At 41.7% G+C, this 23,149-nt stretch overlaps 1 non-coding gene across 1 annotated transcript; it reads left to right on the top strand.

The window, feature by feature from the left end:
• Nucleotides 1-6,309: 6,309 nt before the first annotated feature.
• TRNAT-AGU lies at nucleotides 6,310-6,383 on the top strand. Its single transcript has one exon. It is a non-coding gene; the product is annotated as a tRNA-Thr (tRNA).
• Nucleotides 6,384-23,149: the final 16,766 nt, after the last annotated feature.

Here is a 23,149-nt window from a genome sequence, read left to right as displayed (position 1 = left end):
TAAAAAAAGAAGGCATCTGTTTAAATGTTGATATCTTTGTAACTATGGAGAATTCCAGTTTAGTATCTGTGCTTTGGTATAATTATATTCTGGGCTCCTAACTAAATTTAAAAACATGTTTTAAAGATTCTGCTGCAAAACCCATGTCATATGTGTGCGTGTTTGATTACTCTGTGCTGGAAAAATATATGTTCCTCTTGTTATTGTATTTCTCAGGTGTGGCATTTGCCTATCAAAATGACACTGTGCCTTCCTAAACTGCAGGAATTTTATCTGTTAATACCATTCACATTTGGGTAGCCTCCCAGTTGGAGTAAATAATTAATTTTGTATTTTAACTTGTTCCTGTTCTTAAGCCAACTGAATGCTGTTAACCTCAAACCAGCTGTGCTGCTGTTGTCAGAATGAGGGTATCCAGCACAGTTGCTTGGCTTGGTCTGCTTCCAGAATGGGGTTCTTTCCCTTAAAATGGGGGGAAGCCACTGTCTGTTCCCACAGCTCTTCCCTCCATTCTCACACAATCGACAGCCCCAAGATTTTTTTTTTCAGGTACCGATCCAACTCTCTCTTAACATTTCCTCATTAAATTGTTAAAAAGGTAGAAAATACCTATGTTTAAATGGAGCTTAAACCCAGAGGAGGTGTGTGGCTGTTGTTCTGTGTGCTGCTTACCAGGGATGGGAACAGCTGATCCTTTCAGGGAAGTATGAACTTCACAGCAGCAATTTAACTTGAGTGGATATGAAGCAGTCAGGTAAGAATTTTCTGACTGCTTTTCATGATGGATGTATGGTACAAATAGTTGCTTTTATTATACTAAAAATAATAAAGGTCTTTTTCCTGGTGATAAAGTTAAGTTTTGCTTTAATGTAGGGTCAGTGGGGCTGGGTGACAGATGCTGTGATGAGGAAAAACAAGAAATGGAGAGAAACAATTTATGAGAGCATGTGGGACAGGAGAAGGGGGAATGCCTTCAAATGAAAGAGAGTAGGTTTAGATTAGATATTAGGAAGAAAAATTGTTCCCTGTGAGGGTGGTGAGGCCCTGGCACAGGTTGCCCAGAGAAGCTGTGGCTGCCCCATCCCTGGGAGTGTCCAAGGCCAGGTTGGAGGGAGCTCTGAGCAACCTGAGCTGGTGGAAGGTGACCCTGCCCATGGCAGGGTCGTGGAATTCAATGGTCTTTAAGGTCCCTTTCAATGATTTCTAGGACTCTATGAAGATAATCATGAATTCCTGATGTGGTTTCAGGATCCAACTTCTAAATGGAAGTGAAAATGTCATCCCTAATTTTCAGCTTTTTTTTTTTTTTTAATGAAATTAAACAATGGTCAAGTTGCTCATAAAAGTGCTAAGTTGTAATCAGCATTTACCTCCAATAAATACAGAAAACTTTTAAAAGAATTTTCTAAGTACGTTTATTTGTTTCTTTTAAAACATGTGGGCAGTTTCAGATTGCTACAGATTGTTTCCAAAGACGTGATATGTAATTGTGAGAGAGTTTAGCTCTCATATTGGAGGTGCTCATCTGAGATAAGATTTCATCCTTATGGAAATAATGTCAATCCCTCTTCTGGTAACATGCAGTATGACACCTTTTTCTCAGGATTCTACTTTAAGATTGTGGAATGTTGAAAAGATGGATCATATTCCTTCAGTGACAGAAACCAGAAAAGCAAGAGGCTCAAAAATTGCTCAGTTCTATCACTTTGTTGTTTAATCACACGTCATAGTTTATGCAGAAAGGGAACATCAGTGTTAAAGGAAAGCTGGCAGGTTTCTAGTCTCAAAACACAGATTGGTGGTGTTTTTCTCTCTGCAAAAATTGTCAAATACTTTTTTGGAAGTGGAATGTAGTAGCAACAGTTCTTTTTAAACAGTGCTTTTGGCAAGGACATCAGTTTTCATGTGCAGGTGCATTTTTGTTTTCAGGAAGCACAGCCACCTGTGTACTTCTAAAAATACACATATTTTGGTTTTCTACACCTGATGCTCCTGCAGAGTAACAGGCCACTTCTACAGGAGCATTACTAAACCAGGGCAGGTAATTGTCATGTTCTCCTGGACAGAAATCAGCTTATAAGAATTCTGAGGAGTGTTTTGAAGCTGAGATTATGTATTCTGATTTTTAAAACACAAATTCTGAAGAGGTGTCAGGAAGGAAAGAATATTAAGCTTAATGCTATTGAAACATGCTTTTCATTACAGTCCCTCAATTTGTTTGGGTATGGGATTTCAGAGATCTTTTGTCTATTTTCCTCCTTGTCAGTAACCATTAAGTGAAACTGCAGGAAAAAGAACTTATTTTTCTTATATTTCTCTAATATTTTTATCAGACTTTCTTGTTGAATAGCAGGTATTAAAAGCAGTGAGCAGCTTTTTAAGTTTTTAGATAAGTCTTATAAATGTGTCAGCAGTGAAAATGTGTACATTCCTGAAAGCATCAATAAACAGAAATTTGAGAATATGTTTAAAATTGGTACAGGAGTTGTTTGGTTGCATTTTGGTAATTCTTAAAGTATAGCAATTAGAAAAATGTCTAATTGTTTTCTGTAAATAATTTCATGAATAGTAAATTACAAATCAAATTATGTTGACTCTGATAGAAGTGGGTTAATATTTAATCTAATATTATTTTTATGTATCCTTCTGAGGGTTTTTTTTTTTGTTTTGGTTTTTTTTGTTGGTTTTTTGTTGTTGTTGTTTTGTTTTGTTTGTGTGGAGGGGGGGTTGTTTTTTTTTTTTTTAATTTTTCTTTCTGTGTGCCTCCTTTAGTCAGATAATGGTCAGGTAAAAAAGAGTAAACATGAAAAGCCCCAAACCACCAAGACAGAACAGCTCAAAACTGGACACCAATCAAGCCATCCAAAAAGTAAAGTACGATACTGTACTGGTTGAAAAAATAAAATCAGAATTCACACAAAATATGGTTTTATTCAGGAAAAAGACTGAACCATTCACCACAGAAATTAATTTATTATTAATTAAATATCAGGTGATGTGTGTGAGTGCACAAAGCTGTGCCTGCACGAGTGAAATAATGCACATCAGGTACAGTGACTGACTGACAGGCCATTCTTTGTTACATTTACACCAGAGTGTAAGAAACATTTCTTATGCCTGCAATAAAGTGACTCTGAAGCAGTATCCAACTGCTCCTTCTGTCATCTGGCTTCTCCAGTGAGAAAAAATTTGCCATTTCCACCTTCTGTTTCTCCTGATCTTTGAATTAATCTGGTAGTCTTGGGACTGCACAGCTGTATATAATAGACACAGAAAGCTAAAACTTTGCCCTAACCTTGCTCTACCCACAGTGTTCTGCATGAAGAATAATAAAACACATTGCACTAATCCATTTAATAGCTGTGATGTATCAGGTGAAGAATAAAATCCCCAGGAGTAGAAATATTACTTATGCTGCATGGTGCTAAGGAATTGAATTGCTTACTTGTCCTTTGGGAAACTTTGAACAATCTTAAATGAATACACTATTTCAATCTTGCCAAAGAAAATACATTTCTATGCAAATGATTGACAGGTTTCCTTTTGTTCTTTGGATGACCCATTCCTCTCTACAACACAAACAAGAATCTTTGCTGTCAGTGGACACCAGGAGGAGTTTTTTTTGAGTAAAACAGTGAATAAGACCATGAACTTTTGCCCAACTTGTTGTCATACCCCTTACAAAAATCTGGTAAAGGAGCTTTCAGGCACTGAGGGTAAGTTCATGTCTGGCATTCATTCACAAATGAATTCTGTGTAATAAAGGCTCCCTCCAACAAGGAGTGTGAGCAGAAGTCCTTTAGTAGGATCAGCCCTATTCAGTACACATGCCAATTAATAAAAAATTTAATGTCTCAAAATATTTGGAAGCCTTATTCCTAAAAGTAGGGGTTTCAACCTTTTCATATTTTCTTTCTAAAAGGAACTTAAACTGGAGAAAATATTTGGGACTGGGCATGTGACAGCCTGGAATGCAGTTAAGCTGTGGAATACAAAGAAATCTTAGTAGCTAGGTTTTTTTTTTCCACCCTTGTTTAAATTATGTGAAGGTTAAATGAAAATTATTTCTGGGGCATACTATTTTTGTACAGATTTATGGCTTTGAATAAGTATTAGGTGGTAAATTGTGTTATTTTCCAGCAATCTTTCCCCTCTTTGCTGCTTAATTAATTTTTTTTTTTACAGAGGCTAAAAGAAAATGCTTTGTCTGCGCTCCTCATGTTTTGGTTTTTTTTAAACAGATCTCATAAAATATGCATATTTTATAGATGAATTAATTTGGCTTTAATGTAGTTAGTAATACAGAAGTAACTTCTGTATTCTAGAAAAGATTAGTCCTAGAATAATTAATCTTCTATTAGAATTGAAAATGTTCTTTCTTTCTTTCTTTCTTTCTTTCTCCTTTCAGCTGGAAAATCAAAGCTCCAATTTTTCCCACTGAAACAGGAAAAGAAAAGCAGTAGCTTTGTAGAGGCTTGCTTCATTTCACATCAGTGGTGTGAGCAGGTAGAGAGTTTTCTTTTGAATTAATACTTTATTTCCCAAATTGAGAAAAATAAGGAAAAATTAATTCCTACATTCTGGTTTTAATAAAAGCAGCAAGTTTTGCTTATTGCTGGTTTCTGTCCATTACCTGTTTAGTGCCATGTGAGTCAGCTTGTTTCCAGCCCTGCACTGCTCTCACCTGCAGCAGTAGGTTCACATCTGTGTGCAGGGTAGGTTTGGGGGAGAGTGTGGTAATTATGGACAATTCATAAGCAGGAGATTTATCTGCCTTTTTTTCTGGCTTTTGTGCCACTGTAGTTTGAGTAATTATCCCAGTCCCCATTCTTAGGTAGCTGATGAGAAAGCTGAAAGGCTATTTTGGACTAAGCCAAGGGTGTCTGCTCTCCTCTGGGAGTTATTTGGAGACTAACACCTGTAATTTGGCTGTAAATATGCCTTGGGTGCCTGTAAAATTGCCACAGCAATTTCTCTGCTTTGCAGGTTCTGATTACACTCCAGGTGAGTAATTACAGAATCACAGAATGGCCTGTGTTGGAAGGGACTCTAAAGCCCATCTCGTTCCACCCCCTGCCATGGGCAGGGACACCTTCCACTATCTCAGGTTGCTCCAAGCCCCGTCCAAGCTGGCCTTGGACACTTCCAGGGCTGGGGCAGCCACAGCTTCTCTGGGCAACCTGTGCCAGGGCCTCACCTCCCTCAGAGTAAAGAATTTCTTCCTGATATCTAATCTAAACCTACTCTCTTTCATTTTGAAGCCATTCCCCCTTGTCCTATCACTCTTGTAAATACTCTCTCCATTTTTATTGAAGGCTCCCTTCAAGTGCTGGAAGGCCCCTGCTGGGGGACCTGATGGGATCCTTCCCAATGACCTTGGGTTAGGGGCTGGCTCTAAGGTTGGGGGTTTAGAAATGTAACAAGAACTGATGGTATTTACAACATAGAAACTAGAGAAAACTAGAGATAGCTGTAAGTGATTTAAAGATAAAACAGTGAGGAGGGAACTGAGGCAGCCAGCCAGGAAACACCCAGTTACTTGTTAACCAGGGGCATTGTCCTGAAGAAGTTCACAAGAGGTTACTTAGAACTTTGGGGGAGCTTCAGACAGAAGGACCACTGAAGACCCCTGATGAAGACCCTCAGAGACCTTATAAGGACGTGCATATATGTTGGGAAATATCAGGAATATGTAACAGCAATGTGGGGAACGAAAAATGAATAATCATGTGATGTGACACACGAGCTGTAGCAAAAACACCCCGGCGTGCACCTTGGTGAAACGATAGCCAGTGCTCAGGTGCTGATTAAAGAGTGCCTGACTTCTAAACCTCACAAACTCAGCCTCCGAGGTTTAAGTGCCGCTTCCAGGCAGCATCTCGTGTGCGGTGCTGACCCGACCTCCCCGCACTGCTCGGTGCGGGCTGTCCCGTTCGCCCGGCGGGGCTTCACTGGGAGCAGCATCGCTTCCGCGAGGTGTGAACCGTTCTCACCAGCTCCCTAAAAACCACCCAAACCGCTTTTCCCGGTTATTTAGCCCGTACGAACACGCGCTCGTCCCGACCCTGCGGCCGGGAGTGTGTGTGTGTGCGGATCACAGAGCACGCAGCAGGGCGGGGCGTGTGCGCACTGCGGCTCCATTTCCGCAGCCCAAAGGCCGACATTTATGTATCTTTTCCCTGCGGTCGTTACGCGTTTTGTGCCGCACCAAAGGCGGGCGGTCGCTCCGTCCCGGGCCGTTCTTCCCCCGCTCGCAGAGGGCGGCGGCGGAGCCGTGTTGGGGCTGCGCCGGCGCCTCGTTCACCGCCCGGCGCCGTGGCTTAGTTGGTTAAAGCGCCTGTCTAGTAAACAGGAGATCCTGGGTTCGAATCCCAGCGGTGCCTGCGCGGTGGTAGCCGCTGTTTTTTTTTCTTCCACCCTGCACTTGTTTTACCCGGGCGGGAAGGGGCTGTCCCACAGTTTCAGAGCTGTGATGAATCTCTGGAATCGCGTCAAGGCGGAACCAAACAAAAATTTAATTGCCGGTAGCGAGTGCGTTGTTGTTTGCTTCTGAAAATTCGCGATAAAGTCAACGGTATAAGATCTTGAGCAGTAACTGTTTGGGTTCTCTGTATGGATATTACACGTAGGTAATTCAACCATGATTTTCTTGAATGGTTCCTAAAATGCACGGTGTTTTTCAATCGTTATTCGTATTTCCCTTAATTTTCCAGCTCATGTGGGCAAGGAGGAAATACATGAGACATGAATTCCCAAAGAATTCAGGAGGCTCTGGATTGTTCATGCATAGTCTGCAACCGGATCCCCAGGTCAGTCATACAGTGCGGTCTCGAGCTCAGCAAAAAGAGTTTCAGCTTAGAAAAGCAGAGTTTTTATAACTGAACATGTTGCATTTAGTATGTTGTACATGAATACATGTTGTATTCAGTGGCTGTTCTTATGATACCTACCTTTGACTTGCTCTTGTGTGGTCTAAATGCAAAACATGGAAAATACAAGCCAAGAGAACTTGCTCAGGCGACTCCAGCTCTGGCCAGAACATGCTTACTGGTTCTCATGTGACATTCTCAGTTGTTATGAGTTGAAAGTGAAGTCTTGTCTTGAATTAGTCTAATAAAACACTTTCCATCTGGAATAGAAAAGATCATAGTACCGGGCTTTTATGAAAGACTTAAAAATTAACTTGGGATGAACAAGTAACATATTTTTTATGTATGTAATTGGAAGAGAGATTTGTGTTCTAGCAGCTTTTCATGCTTTATCCTAATAATAGTGAATTTATTGACGTGAAAAAGAGAGAAACAACGAATCTGCCTGCCTGTATATTCAAAAATAAAATATGTTTCCTCTTGTTGACTAACAGCAGTTGCATCAGTGGAAAATATGTTCTAATGGGAATATTCATTTTTTCATTAGGAGACAAAATTGTTGAAATAACACTGTTTTATAGAACCCTGATTGAGCGAAGTGACTTTTAAAGACCAGAAATTAAATTTTGAGAGGTGTCAGCTTAGATTTTAGCTTTGTTCTCAGCTGCTGCTGCTGCTACAGCTTTTCTCTTTTGCTGTCTAACTGACATGCTGTGAACATTTAATAAATGAGTTGCATGTGTAAGGTGGTCAAAAAAGATGATATATTGCCACACTTTATTTGACTTAATCACAGCAGACACAATACCTCTGAGGAGCTGTAGGGTAATAAATTTAAGTTGTCCTAGTAGGTATATTTTTAATAAGCTTTTACCCTAGACAGTTGCCAAAACTCCAGGATCTGTACCTGTTATTGATTTATAGCTGAATTAGGAGCACAAAACTAACCTGTTCTTGAGAATCAGCTGCTGAGATTCTATCAAGGTGCTACGGAAGAACAGCATGTGAAGCAATATCTCAACAGCTTAGCATTTATAGAAATATAAATGGTGAAATAAAAAGTGGTGAAATATAAGTGGTGAAATAAAAAGCCGATGTCTGGCATTTTAAGAAATTCTCAAAGTGCCACAATTGCTCCAGAGGATCTTTAACTCCTGTGCCAGTGTGACTAATAATTTTCTCAGGAGTTTCATTATCATGAAATTGGATCCAGAGCTTATCACAATAATGGCTAAATATTACTTAACTTAAGAAAGTACCTAGAGTCAAAGTGAATCAGACTGAAGCCGTATGTGGCCCAGTGTGCTCTCTGTAACCATGGCCAACAGCACACACCCAGGGCAGAACGTGAACACGGGGCAACTGTGGGGTGATGTTTTGCCAGAATATCCCACTGGCCTCTGGGGATTTCCAGCTCGGGGTCTGCAACTCTCACGTGCACACCTGATCGAGTTTGATTTTTCATCTCTCCGTGTCTGTGAAGAGGAAAAAGCGAAGTGACTCCTGCAGGCAGATCGTGCATATTGGAGACATCTTTTATCACAAGGGCAGTCGCCTGAAGAAGGGAAGTATTAGAGGCTGTCAAATATTTAGTAGCTCTTTATTGCGACAGTGGCTACAGGCTCAGGGGGAGACATCTCCAGTTTGCCTGGGAGCTGGCATTGCTGCCTGCATGTTATTCACAAGGATCTGGGTGAAATCATTTGATAAAAACATCAAGTGAAGCCACACCGCCTGTTAACCCCAGTTTGTAGGGCTGCTCTCCCCACACGCTCTCCTGTGATGTCTCATGCTTCGACAGGCATGTCCAGCTACATGTGTCATGCCTGTATAATGTGATGGATGTGTCATGAAAGGATTTGCCAGAGTGTGACATGTCAGCTCTGAACTTTGAGGAGTAGGGGAACTGTTTGGGATACTGCAGTCAGCAGTAAACAAAGACATTTCCCAGTTATTCCTTTGCTGCTTGTAGAAAATACTGATAGGAGTGGTTTAATTTGTAAGTAATTTGCAGAAATGATACCTGCTGCTTGCAGGCTTGTTGGAAGGTTTTCATTATCTGTTCTTACAAAGTAAGCAGTGACATCAGAGTGTCTGACTGAGAAGACAGTGACTTGCAGAGAAGTCCCTTGTACATTCTGCTGTTGATATTTGCAGCCTGGACTTCTACAGAAGTAAAACTGGCCTGTGAACTTGGAGACAGATATCTCATAGTGTCATTTAAAAGGCAGAAACCACAACAGAGGGCAGCAGCAGAGAGAGGAAGAGAGGGACACTAAGCAATTTAGATTCCTCTTGCTTAGGGCCTGTGCTGCTCCATTCTCCAGGCAGCCCAGCTCATAAGTACACCTGAACAGAAAAAAAACTTGTTGAAAGCTTGACTGTATTTTAGGTCAGAATGAAACCCCAGTTTCTTCAAGCAGGGAGATAGTTGGTTAGAAAATTGCAGGCAGTGTGCCTTCCTGCAGGAAAAGGGAGAATTTTTTGCCTAAAAGGCTGAAATCCACAGCGACAAAACACGGGGTTCTGTGGGACTGATAGGAGAAGTGGGGCAGTTTTGGAGGTGTTCTTTGAGCACTCTCAAAAATGTTGTTTCATTAGCTATGCTTGGCTCATGTGTAGAATTTTACCTTTGTACGAGTGTTTTCACTTCTCGTGTTTTAAATGTACAGCAGCCTGTCTTGGCAATCTGTGTCTGGTTGTTTTAGCCATTACAATTCAGTTTATTTTCAGTTTACCCTTCTACTTTTGTTCCAGTAGGGAAGTACTCTTTAAAGATTCAAAAAACAATCAGTCCCCTCTAGATCCAGATGAGGGCCAGTGTACACAACCCATGGGGTGAAAGTTTCTACAGAGCATGCCATTGTCGTACACCAACTCATTGGCAGTGATGTCATGGAAAAAAGGAGAGCAAAGAGTGGATAACTGGGTTCCCCAACTCAGGCAAGATCAAGAAAGTCTCTCTTCCTTCCTACATGCCCGTGTCTCAGCCATGAAAAGCCTGTCTAAGGATTTCCAGCAATCTAAAGAGGAAAAGTCCCATGTCCCGCCAGTACAAACCAAAGTGTCCCCCTGCTCAAGAGAGAGGGGACACACCACGAGGTAACCTGTGGTTTTACCTGCATGACCAAGGAGAGGACACGAGGAAATGGGATGGAAAACACACCTCTGTCCCAGCAGCCTGGGTACATGAGTTGAGAAGAGGAAGAACCACCACTGGAAATTCTTCAGGGCTAAATGTGGCTCTGGTTTCCAGTGGGCAAGTCCTTGGGCAGAATAGGAGGGCTGATGGTACTTCCTGTCCTCTTGAAAGGACCTTCAGTTCATATTTACAAGAAGTGAGCAACGAGTACTATGAGCAGGACTAGAGGGGCCCTGCCTCCAGCCCGGTGGGGGAAAGGGACGTTCGGGGTCCTTGAAGTTCGTGAATCCGATGGCACAACAGACCCACGAGAGAACAAGACTTTAGCTGACACCAGCACACAGTGTACCCTGATGCCATCAAGGTATGTAGGGGCAGAATCCACCTCTATTTCTGGGATGACAGGGGGATCCCAACAGCTGACTGTACTGGAAGCTGAAGTGAGCCTGCCTGGGAACAAATGGCAAAGCCACGCCACTGTGACTGGCCCAGAGGCCCTGCGTATCCCTGCCATGGTTACCTCAGGAGAGGGTGTTTCAGGGATTCAAAACGGTTGGGCTTTTGGGATAGCTGCTGTGGAGACATAAGAAAGCAGACAGTTTAATACCTTGCCTGGTCTCTCAGAGGACCCCTCTGCTGTGAGGCTGCTGAGGGTTGAAGAACAACGGGTACCACAGCAGTGCAACGTCGGCAACAGCGCACGGACCAGGAGGGACGCCGTGACCCCCAGCCAGGAGATGATCCGTGGATGATTCAGCAAGACTCACTCCCACCTTAATGGCCCTATATGGCCAGAGTGTAAGTTCAATGGAGAGGAGAGACTGACAGTGGATTCTCGTGGCCTGAATGAAGACACCCCACCCCTGATGCCCCTGATGCAGGGACTGAGCCGGAGCTGGAGTCCAAGGCAGCCCAGTGGTGCCACCATCGGCACTGCGACTGAGTTCTGCTCCATCCCTTCGGCAGCAGAGTGCAGGCCACAGTCTGCTTGCACCTGGAGGGGCATCCAGTACACCTGGAACCAACACACCAGGGCTGGAAACACAGCCCTACGGTTTGCCATGGACTGACCCAGACTGCACTGGAAACGGGTGAGGCTCCAGAACACTTGGAATGCATTGATGGCATCATTGTGTCGGGCAACACAGCAGGGGACGTTTTTGAGAGAAGGGAGAAGATAATCCAGATCCTCCTGAAGGCTGGTTTTGACATAAAGCAAAGTAAGGTCAAAGGACCTGCCCAGGAAATTCAGTTTTCAGGAATAAAATGGCAGGATAAAATAGCTGCTCTGTCCTCACCAATCTGCAAGAAGGAAACACAGGCTTTCCTAGGTGCTGTGGGTTTTTGGAGGGTGAATATGCCAGATTACAGTCAGATTGTGAGCCCTCTGTCACATAACAGACATTTTGGAGGGACAGCCATGGACTAAGGGAATCATACCTGTGCTTGTGTGTGTGTGTGTATATACTATATATATATACACATCTATTTATCTATCTATCTATCTATCTGTCTGTCTGTCTGTCTGTCTGTCTGTCTATCTATACTGTCTCTATATATAACACTATATATAACTGTATATATAAAAAACTATATATATATATAAAACTATATATAAAAAACCCTATATATATATAAAGCTGTATAGATATATATATATATATATATATATATATAAAACTCTCTCTCTCTAAAAAACATACCATTCCTAAACCACAACATGAGGCCTCCTACATGTAGAATTCCTTTTTGGCCAAAGAACCTTTCAATCCTCAAATGAGTTGAAACTTAGTATATTTTGAAGATATTTGTTAATGGCTGTGGTGTCTCTGCAGTCTCTGTACATCTCTCATTGTGATTTAAGTTGTGAGGTGCAGATGTTGCACCTGCAGCATAATTCCTGCAGGTAACTGCTTTTTTTTCTAATTCTGGAGATGTTAGATTGCACAGGTTCAAATGCACGAGGATATTTTCAATATTACTTGGTGAGGTAATCAAGCCGTGACCTCACTGATGTCAAAACTCCCACTGACTGTGCCGTAGTGAGCTTTTCATTCAAAAAAAGGTAATAAAGAATCTGACTCATAACAAAGGGAGGAAGGGATGAATCAGCCCAAGCTGTGTGGGTAGAGTTTTTCCTGTGTCATTAACTGTGCAGTGCCATCAAAACAACAAGGTCTGTCCTTATCTGCTGCAGTATTTATGGTTATTCTTTACTTACAAATGACTAATCACAATTAGTCCTTACATTATTCTTGCCACTGTGTGTGTTGGGCTCTTTGTTGTCAATGGAAACTGTTGAGTGATGACTTTTTCTGAAAATCTCTTGGTAATATTTTAACACAAGAAATATTTTGAAACTGTCTGAATTACAGCATTTTTAATGATGTAAATGTTGACCTGCTATTGTTTTCAGATGATTTGTTTTTTAAAACAAAGTTTCAGAAATCTTTCTCTCTTTTTCTCCTCTGAGAAAATGTAATAATTAAAACTATCAAAAATACAAAGAATATGACCATTCCTATCTATTATTTAGTTTGACATATCTCACTGAAGGAACATGCTACAACCTCACAGCCTAGAATTTATTACAGTGTCCCTAATTATTATGAATATGGCTTAATATTTGAAAAAAAGTCTGATATAAACTATTCTTTTAACTCTGCATATTTATTTCTGATGAATTATATTACAACTAGTACTTTTCTGTTAGAATAAATATTTCCTGTCAGTAGCAGAAATTGTCAAATAAGATGCTAAGTCAGGTCTCCTTGGCCAGCCCTAAGTGGCTATTATTTTCAGTACTAGAGTCTAATTTTTTTTTTTAAATTAACATTTTATTTTGCATGCCATTTTCAGGCAAAACAGAACCACTCAGTTTTTTCCCTGTTATGGGTTATGCTCTTTTATTATGTGTTTCTCAAGGCAATTTATCTTTGTATAATAAATATGTATTGATGCCATTTCTTAATTGAGCAGGGTACCAATATCCCACTATTTCCCTACCTTTAAAGCAAATCAAACCCAACCCCTGTACAGTATTATCTATACTGCCTTGGTTGCCATGGCCAAAAGCTGCCCCTGTTCCAGGATGGCAAGAACAGGGTGAACTTCATGTGCTCCTAAACATTGTTTCCCATGAGGTTAATTGTGATTTCTTCTGGTGTTCTCTCTGGCTGTGGTCTGTGGAAACAGAACCTGGAAGATGAGGGGAGAATTAATGATTTAGCAGTTGCAAACACAAGTTTGGAATTGTTAGAGGCCAAGGCTGTTATGAGGTACCACATTTCCCCAAAAAAGGTGCTGGTAAGACCCTTAACACTGTCATTTACATACTGCAATCCAAATTTAGTGTTTCATGACTAGAAATAAGAGAAGCATTCAGTCAGTTCTTTTGATACCATTTTGTTGAATCTCTGACAATAATTTCAAAACAATTTCACATAAATTGATTATGCAGCTGCTGCTGGCTTCTGTATTTCAGCAGTTCTGAATGCAGGGCCCTCAGGAGAGCATGAAAATAGATTTGGGGCTGTCTTGGCACCACTGGCTTTGGGCCTGCCTGGCAGTGATCATAAGTAATGTGGCCACAGAGCTCTTGGTTGGTACTGTGTAATCTGAAATTCATCCAGATCTTTGCTCTGCATCTGTTCTTCCCCGTGAAGAACTTCAGGAAGAACATTCCTGACCGCTGGAGTGAAAATTGCCTGTGAGGAAGAAGAGCATACTTCATGCAGCAAACACAAATATTTTTGAAACAAAGGTATATTTTGGTAATATTAAAACTGTGAATGCCTGCACGTCCAGATTTACGTGTCACTGATGTGTTTTGAGTTAACCTTTTGTTTTGAATTAGCCCAGGAGTGTGTGTGGAGCTTTGCAGGGATCTCTCCAAGCCCTTCTGTGGCGGGATGCAGGGAGTGAAGTGCCAGCAAACACAGCGGGAGTGGAGCCGAGCTGAAGGTGGGCACTGCGGGGAGTGAGGCAGCTGTTTCCAGCTGGGATCACTGTGCTTTCAGTAAACCTGCAGACAGGGGAGGAAACATTAAAAATTGCTTGGCAGTTAAACGTTTGCCAGCGGGCCTTGCTTTTGAGAGCTTGGCAGCCTCTGTGACTCCTCCCTCTGTGCCACTGCCGTCCACGGGCACTGCCGTGAAGTTCAGAGAATGTAGCAGGTTAACTCAGCAGAACACAACAGTTCCCTGCAATAGCAGAGACAAGGAGAGCTGAATTTGTGATTCTTAGTCCCGTGCCTGTGGAAATGGATCAATGAAAAAATGGTATTAACTATCTCTTTGAATCGTTATCTTTGTTCAAGCTAGTACAAAATCATTTTTATGGGCATACCTACCACAGTTTTTTGGCAGTTAGAGCAGAAGAGCATGGCATAGGTAAGATTAAAAAATAACAATTGTTGTAATTATTGCCATTTATGAAAGCTGACAAGTTACAAGTGACTATAGTAAAGGGATATTTTAAAAGGTATAGGTTTTCCTAAGTTACATGATAATTGTATGTGAGCTGCCATATTTTTAGTACTCGGCAATGCAAATGAATACAAATACTTTTGTTCATTTGTACCAAGATGGTCTGTGAATAATTACAGATTCATAAAAGCTAATTACAGCAAACTCCCAAAACAACTGGTTGGGTGAGTTAGTAACTGAAAAATCTATAAATGTCTGAAGAGTCTGTAAGTGATTCTGACACTCTGCATACAAATTTAAGTACAAATAAATCTTGTTCTTTTATTCAAATAGGTTTTAAAGCTGTTTTAATCTTTCCAGCACCTCCCTTGACATGGAAAAACCAAATAATGTACTGCCATGGGACAAAAGTGCTCTAATGAAGGATATTTGAACACCGATAGCTGTGGATGCACATGCCAGTATGGGGATCACGGGAATTTCTGTGCTATGTATGTTGCATTACCCTGGACTCCCCTCAATTCTGTACAAGATCAAAGAACTTTTCTATTAGCTACTTCTAATTTAGAACCTGTGACCCTGCTGGTTCTGTCTACCAGCTTGATTGCTTTCTGTTTATAAGAATTCATAAACGTGTAATGAATATACATGTATAAATTGGGGTTTTTTTATTATTGTTGCAGGATTCTCCCCTAGGTCCTCGGGAATATCTGATTGATCTGAGATTTCCCAGAGTGAGAACTCTGTACAGAAATTATTTATTCAGGAAGGTTGAAGTTACCTTCATGTAATTCTGATTTTAAGTAGGTACCATTTTGTAACACTCCCGTTCATCTGCCTCCTACTCCGGATACTGGTGGAGATTATCTTAAGTGGTTCTATTGCAGGTTTTTTTTTTTTTCAATTTTATTTCCTTTAAAATAATATTTTTCATTAATTTAGTTGGCTTCTCTATCTGGCACCTTCATCTGCCACTCAGCCGAGGGAATCAGTGGGCTGTTCCCAGTGGCACAAACGCCCTGGGAAGGGCTGCCCTCTCGGGGCAGCAGCGCGAGCAGCACCGATGCCCTCGAGGATAAATAACCCTCCCAGGGGAACGCCATCCATCCCCTGTGAGGGCTTGATGCCCAGGAAAGAGGAGCTCAGACGACTCAACCTTCAAAAAAAAAGGGGAGGTGCAAGGGCAGAAATTGTCTCACATTTTTCTTGGCTTTGTCTGTCGGTTTTTGACAAACCTCTTGCTGCCTGTCAGGCATCGTATTTCCACGGGACGTTGTGTCATAACAATATGAACGGTCAAAGCTTTGGAAAACAAGTACCAGTGCTCTCCTAGAACAGTTTTGATCCTCTAAATCACTGGAGATCCTCATGCTCACTGTCTTTTTTTCCTTTTTGTCTTCTCTCTAGACACACAGCCTACGTGTGTACGAATCCACGGGGCTGCTGCTCTGGCTCATTCATTGTTCAGTTGTTGCAATGATTTTCCCTTCACCTTCCTCAGCCCACTTACCACAGACTGTCCTTTTATTTTCATGCTTTGGTTAGAACACACAACTAGGATCTGCCCTGCTGCTCAGACTGTGTCATAATTACAGGGTACATCAGATCAGGGGCTTTTCTTTATGCAAAAGAAAATCTGACTATTCATGGTTTTAAGCTCTACTGAAGGTTGAAACAGCTTTGATTCTTCTGCAAATCTCTCACAGTCATTTTGTTCCACGGTCTATGCTTATCCTCTTTTTTTTTGTTTATTTATTTGTTTGTTTTCTTCATCTCTTTCAGTAATATGGTCTGAATTAGCACGCTCATCTGTCGAACTGGGTTTCATATCAATCAGAGTTCACTTGCATCCTTCCGACAACTTTTACTTTTTAGAAATTTTATACACTATATAATAATAAAAACATTCTAAGCAGCAAGGAACAGAGATGAAAACATTACACCTTCAGGGCAGGGATAATTTCTTATCCCTAGTTGCCAGACCACCATCCCTGATGACATGCTACCAGATTTTGGTTGGGACACTGTTTACACAAAAAATACCCATTATTGTGTGAGCCCAAAAATAACTGTACTATGAATTTGTATTGAGAACTTTGAGAAAAAAAAAATTTGGAAGAATTGTAAGTAATAATGATTTTAACTGATTTCAAGGATACTCTCATACTACTGTAAAACCATGAGGACTTTTAAAACTATTTAGGGTATTGCAGTGAATAAGAAGTGCAATGCTTTGTGCAGAATGGGTTTAATGGGCATTTATACTCACAGACATACCACTAGAACTTTAAAAACATAACTGTAGTAAACAAACAAGGGAAACAAAGGCATAAATCAGTCTTAGTGACAACCCCTGGGACAGATGGAACACAAGCTGCATTCTCTAGGACCAAATAAAACCTTTGAGGAAGGTTTTTTGGGCCTAATTTTTATGAAGAATGGCCATGGAGGCTATGTTTTAGGTATTGGTAACACAGCAAGTAGCAGGAAAAGAAGGAAAAAATATTGAGAGAAGCCTGGTTATTCTTACTCTCTGTTGTGCTTTTCCTGCTGAACTGGTAATTGGATGCAAGTAAAATGCAGTCTATAATAAATATACTGGATAATAGTCTATAATAAATATACTGGATAGTACAGGCTATAACTGTTATTCAGTTTATGGTGGAATTGTTGCAGTGCTCAGAGTCTAGTTCAGAACTGGACTAAACTGAACTCATTTCAAGGTGTCTGTTCAGTCCTAATTATATGTTTTGCTTTTCCATGCATGTTCAATTTTAGATAAGCTTGATTGCATGCAACGTCTCAACTAATTTCTATTTGTTTCTCTTTTTTTCTTTTTTTTTTTTTTTTTTTTTAACAGGATTGAAGGCTGGAAACACATTGCTGAGCAACCTCAGGTGGCTATTTTCATCTGCTCTGATAACAACGTGCGTTCTGAGCAAGGAAAATGTTTGTTCTTTCCCTAGGAGATAGTTTTAATGCACATTCCCTGTGTTCATCCTGTGACTTAGAGGAGCTTTCATGGTTCTAATTACAATCTGTTTGATCTTCTACTTCAGTCCTAAAATAAGTCTGTAGTAATTCATGCAGCTAGTGTATGTTGACTGAGAATGTATTGATAGCTTGTTCCATTTTCTTCTGTTAGAAAAAAAGTAAAGTAATAAAGACAGCAAAGCCTATTATTTCCCATGATTTCTGTATGTGAAGGGGAATCTGCAAACACATTAATTCACCTGACATGCAATCCAGCCATATTTTGGCATTGCTCTTCTATCATTCACAAGCACAAGAGACTTATTTCTGAGTTACTTTAGTCCTTATTTACCAAAGATCTTGTATGTCAAGGAGAATAGTAAATCCTTTATGACTCCAGCTACCAGAGTGAGTAAGCCCCTAATACAACCAAGGCACAAAAGGATTTACCATAAACTAAATTAAATCATCCAGACTCATCTCATTAATAGATATGAAGGAATGGGCAGAAGAGAGAAATCAGTTTAGCATCTTGGTAGATCAGAACCAGAGTTGAGGGACGTCCTGCAGGTAACAAGGTGTGTGTGTGTGGGCCTGGGATGGAGCAGAGCCTCCTGAAACAGGTGACATAACTGCTGACACAAAGCAGATTATACTTTGAAAACCAAATCATGCTGAAAATATTTATAGGCAAAAAGAGAAGAAAAATAAAACAGTGCTGCTCTCGGTCTGGCTTTTTCTTTCAGGTGTCTAGAAGGACTTGCTGTCCAGTGGGGCTTATTGATAAAGTGCAGCTTAACGACTTTGATAAGGAACCCTGATAAACTTCCTCCAATTATTTCTGTGAGGATTTGAAATGAAAGACAATTCTAATCCTATTCTGTAATTATGATGCATGTTTCAAAACCCCGATCTCAATAACACCATTAAATAAAAACAAGACACAATTTACTTAATGGAGAAGGTTGTGTGGACCTTCAGTTTTGTTGAGAGAGCTAAGTTACAAGTATAAAAAAATTAATATGCAATTAATGCTGCCTCGATAGTAGTTACAAAGACAACTAAACCCTTTCAACAGAGAATGACTTTTTTTTTATTTTTCAAGCAGTTACTCTAATGTAATTGCTACTTGTAGTCTGGTCTGCTTGATACAAATTCAGGATTTCATTGAACCTTCAAAGTGTCACAGAGGAATATCACAGCTTTGCACTCTCTTTGGAAAAATGCCTATACATCAGTGATCTTATTATAGTATTTCTCCATCAAACAATTTGGATTCACCTTCCTGTAATACCAAATTGCTTATATTTATTCCCATCACATTTCATAAAATGAATTAAACTACAACAGGTTTTTTTTTCAGCTCTACATAGAATTCATGAACAAAAAATAAAAAAATAGGAAGGAAAATCACTGTGAGGTTTAGTAATGATCTATAATGGATCAAGGCAGGAATAGTGTTCAAGCTGATGCAGCAAAGTACTCTGAGAATTTTCTTCCCTTTAGGGGAGAGTGTAGTTGTCATTAAATGTAAACCTTATCCAGCAGTGGTGCAATAAAACTAGAGGTAAACAATGTGAGGCTGAGACAAATAACGCATGTTCCCACACTTAATATTTTCTAACCAACTTTAATGCCAAGTTTCAAAAGAGAACAATAGTGATTAAAATACATGTGACTGCAGGCTTGGTTATCTGCACAACTCTGTACAGGTACTGAAAGTGATACACAGTGAAAAAGAGATAAATGCACAGAAAGAACTTGTGCAACCAGTAAAATTATAGTCTTAGTTTAAAGAAATCTCAACGAAATTAATCCATAGATAGAGATGCTCATAGAAGAAACATAAGTTTTTCTGAGTTACAAAAACTAGATGCAGGGGGAAGTGACGTAGAAAACATAATAAAATTACATGTAATCTGACTAAGGTGTTATACACACGGACAGGATAAGGTTCCAAGCTATTTTAAAATTTTTAGCCGTATTATTTTATGTCTTCATCTCTTTACTACATATTTAAAAAAATTAATTGTGACATCCTTAGATTACACTCGGTAAAACTTTATCAGAACTTTATTTTGGTGGTGTTACATCATTATTTTGTGATCTGGTTCTGTCAAAAGCATCACAATGAATGAACACGCCTATAGTTCCAGCATATATATAGTTTTCTAATATGCACATATATTTCTGTGAAAAAAACCCCTTGTGTGACTGAAAATCAGGTCTCAGAATTTTAAGTTAGTCCTACATGAACACAAAAGTATAATTCTAAACTGAGTGGGCTTTATCTTACAAACAAGTTAGTGGCATGGACAGAGTCTGCTAAAAAGAATGTGCACTTTGCTTTCAGTCCTATACAGTCTACTGTTTCAGTGAGATGCAAGTGTGTTATTTAATGGAAATGAAAGATGCACTTTATTCATAATGATAATAAAAAGGGTGAATGTACAGTGTAGAGGTGACTAGATACATTTGTTTTTATTACAGCGATAGACTCATTGAGGAAAACCTCTTTTATGACACATTCCATTATTGCTGTTACAGACCCATAATTTGAAGATTACTGTTCAAAACCCCAGATGCAATGACTTTGCAATCACGGGCCCGTTAAAGGTTTAAGAATTGTCTGGCTAGATTAGGAAGAACTTAGTTGTGAAAAATGCTGTGTGGTTTATTGTGCTACTTAAAATTGCACAGACACATGGCAGGCAGGCTGTGTCTGCAGAACAGTCAGGTCACCACTGTGCTGAGTGTGGGGTCTTCTCACCTACGGGCAAACTTTGTTTCTATCGACCCACTTATTATTTCTGCATCTTTAGCATAGCAGAAGTATTTATTTTAACACCTGGTTCTCTCACCCCATGTAGACAGGACGTGATACTATTGATCCTCAGGCCAATCATCCATTAGGCATCCATTAAGATCCAGAGTGATAGGCAAATGTGAATTACAATTATAATAATTCCATCAAAGGGCTGCTAAGATAAGGCACAAGTCTGTAGCTCAGTGAGGGTAAGGATCTCCTGAACCCCTGACATCCCACTGTAGCCACACTTTATATATATTGTTGGAATAAAAAGGCGCAAAGCAGTATCTCTGTGAGCTGTGAGATGTCCTTTGATGAACTGTGGTGTTTCCAGGCATCCAGTAAAGCCCTCAGCCCTCTGTTTCACCACTCTGCCAGACATTCTTGCTATCAAGTAAGAATCAGCAAAAGGGAACCCGAGTCTGCTTTAATGCACCTTCTACATCCAACATGATCTGCTTCCCGTAGGTGCTCCAGAAAGCATCTGTCATCACTGCTGCCCTAAAATAGTTTCAGCCTGGCCTGGTATTTTCTTATCCATTTCTGCCTTTTCTTTCTTATCTGGTGTTTCCTTTCCCACATTATAATTTGGTCTTTTTCTCCATTTCCCTGGCTGAATCTGACTCTGAAACTGTCTGCTGATTTCTGCTAATTTTAAACAATATGATGCCACGAGCACAGGTGTGTGGTTTTATTGTAGACATGTCTGAAAGTATTTAACTGAGCTGTGTGTTTAGTATTACACTCATGAGCTTATGGACACATGAGGATCATAGTTTAATTAGTATTTTCAAATTGCATGGCACCCCAGGCAAATGAAGTGTGCTTTGCTCAATATTTTTAAGTGCACGAACTGACGCTTAGAATTGCACAGCTGTTTTCCTTGATGGGGCACACAGAACTAACAAATATATGAAATATATCTGCCCCAATGTGCACCTGGGTGTGCCTCAAATGGACCTTTGGCATGAGAGGCCTAATGATGTACACAGCTGATGTACCTGTCATGGGCTTGAGAAACGAGCTCCCTTCACAGCCACTCACTTCCCTTCCTGCACCCACTTCTGCTACTACACCAGGGTATGAGCATTCTTGCTCTCGCTTATTTAACCTTGCTTATTTAAATTAGCTCTTGCTAATTTATTTGGGCAGCACCTGATCTAAACCTGACTCTCAGATGACAATCCAAAGTTTGAAACAGCACAAAGCTTTCAAAATAGTATAGAAACTGTAATTTATGCTGCTGCATCTCTTTAGTGAGAATCGTAACTCATGGTGTGTGTGCTGCTTAAAGGTCAGCAAACGCCTCAGCTTTACCTCAGCATCCCAATTCCTCTTACTGCTGTCTCTTGCTTTTCTCATTCTTCCCCAGGAATGCTGCCCTTTCAATACAGATCACTCCACCAGGCCCAGCCAGAGCTGAACCTGGGCCTGCTGATGACAGAGTAACTGTTCTCATAACTGAATCACACCTCGCCCTGCAGGCCGTGCCAGTGTCTGTGAGTCTGTGTGTGTGTCACTGGCACAGCCAGACCTTAATGTCAGATGGAAGCCCCTTACATACGAATTCTACTTGGGAACTGCATCTCTTTAATGAGAAACTGAGTACAGTAATGTGATTTTTTTATGATGTTCATTTTACTAATTAATGTTTAATCCGGTGATCCAACAAGTTCAGTTGTAAATACCCACAGACTGCATGTCTCTGCGATACAGCCACAGAATGTAAAGATGCAATTTTTTTAGAGCACGTAGGGAAGATTTTCTGTGTTCACAGTGAAATGCGTAAGACCTCATCTTTGCCCTGGAGGATTAAACGATGCCCAGTAGCACAGGCCTCATTTGTGTGGTTTAAGAACTGGTGCTGTCACCGAGTTTTCCATCGCTGTTGGTATCCAAATGAAAGAGCTGGTCAGTGGGCTGCAGCACTCCTGCCAGAGCCGTGCAGCAGTGCCATCGGGGGCTGCTCCTCGACGGACAGCTGTGCCAACCACAGCAGAGCCGACACTGGTTCTCGGGGGAGGATGTGAGCACCTGCAAACGGAAAACAAGGAAAAGTTCAGAAACATGTGAGGCAGAGCTGGTTCATTGTAGCTGTTCATTACCTGAACAGGGGTACCCGTCATCTCCCGCTGCTTTGAGATTCTGCTCATGAAGTTCCCACTTAACTTTTGCAGTCCTGCTGCTTGTAAACACACGAGGCTTTGTCCATTTTCAGCGGGACAGGATGGGTTTAGGTCATTTATATTGTTCCAACTTGAATTGCCTTGCTATGGGTACGTCACCCTGCTCGGTGACCTGTTTCACGCTCGGCAGGGCCCGGAACGGTCCCGGTCCCCATCCTTAGGCCGGGTGAAGGGAGCGGGGGAGCTCCGGGCGCAGCCGGGTTGCTGGGGAGGCTCATCCCCGGTGACAGCCGATCACCGCCTTCACTCCCACGAGCCGCAGCGGAGCCAACTCCGGCAGCCGCCTCCCGCAGCTCCGGGGGGAGCTCTGAGGGAAGGGGCCCCCCGGCAGGGGGGGCCGGCGGGCCCGGGCGGCGCTGGGCGCGGCCTCCCGCCATGGGCCCGCGGCTCCCGCAGCGCCCGGCCCCGCTGGGCCCGCGGGGCTCTGCTGCTGCTGCTGCTTCTGCTCGTCCTGTCCCGTCCCGTCCCGTCCCGCCCCGCCCGGTGCGGGGCCGGGCCCGCCATGGCCGCGGGGCGCCCGGAGCCTCACAGGAAGCCCGGGCAGGGCTCGGCCCTCGCCTTCCTTCCCGCCCCGGGCCGCGCTCCGCCCGCCCGCTGGCGGCGGCCCCGCAGGTTTGCGGTGCGCGGAGCTCCAGAGCGGGGCGGCGCTGCCTCCCCTCGCCGCCTCCCGCGCCCTCCGGCCCGGCCGCCGCAGCCGCTCGGCGGGGCTGTCACGTGGGGAGCGGCGGCGCTGGCGCTGCGCT

Source organism: Lepidothrix coronata, unplaced genomic scaffold (genome assembly GCF_001604755.1).
Source record: "Lepidothrix coronata isolate B3197 unplaced genomic scaffold, Lepidothrix_coronata-1.0 Scaffold132, whole genome shotgun sequence".
In the NCBI taxonomy this organism is placed as follows: Eukaryota; Metazoa; Chordata; class Aves; order Passeriformes; family Pipridae; genus Lepidothrix; species Lepidothrix coronata.
The sequence above is the reverse complement of the archived record's forward strand: the minus strand, read 5'-3'. Positions and strand labels throughout refer to the sequence as shown.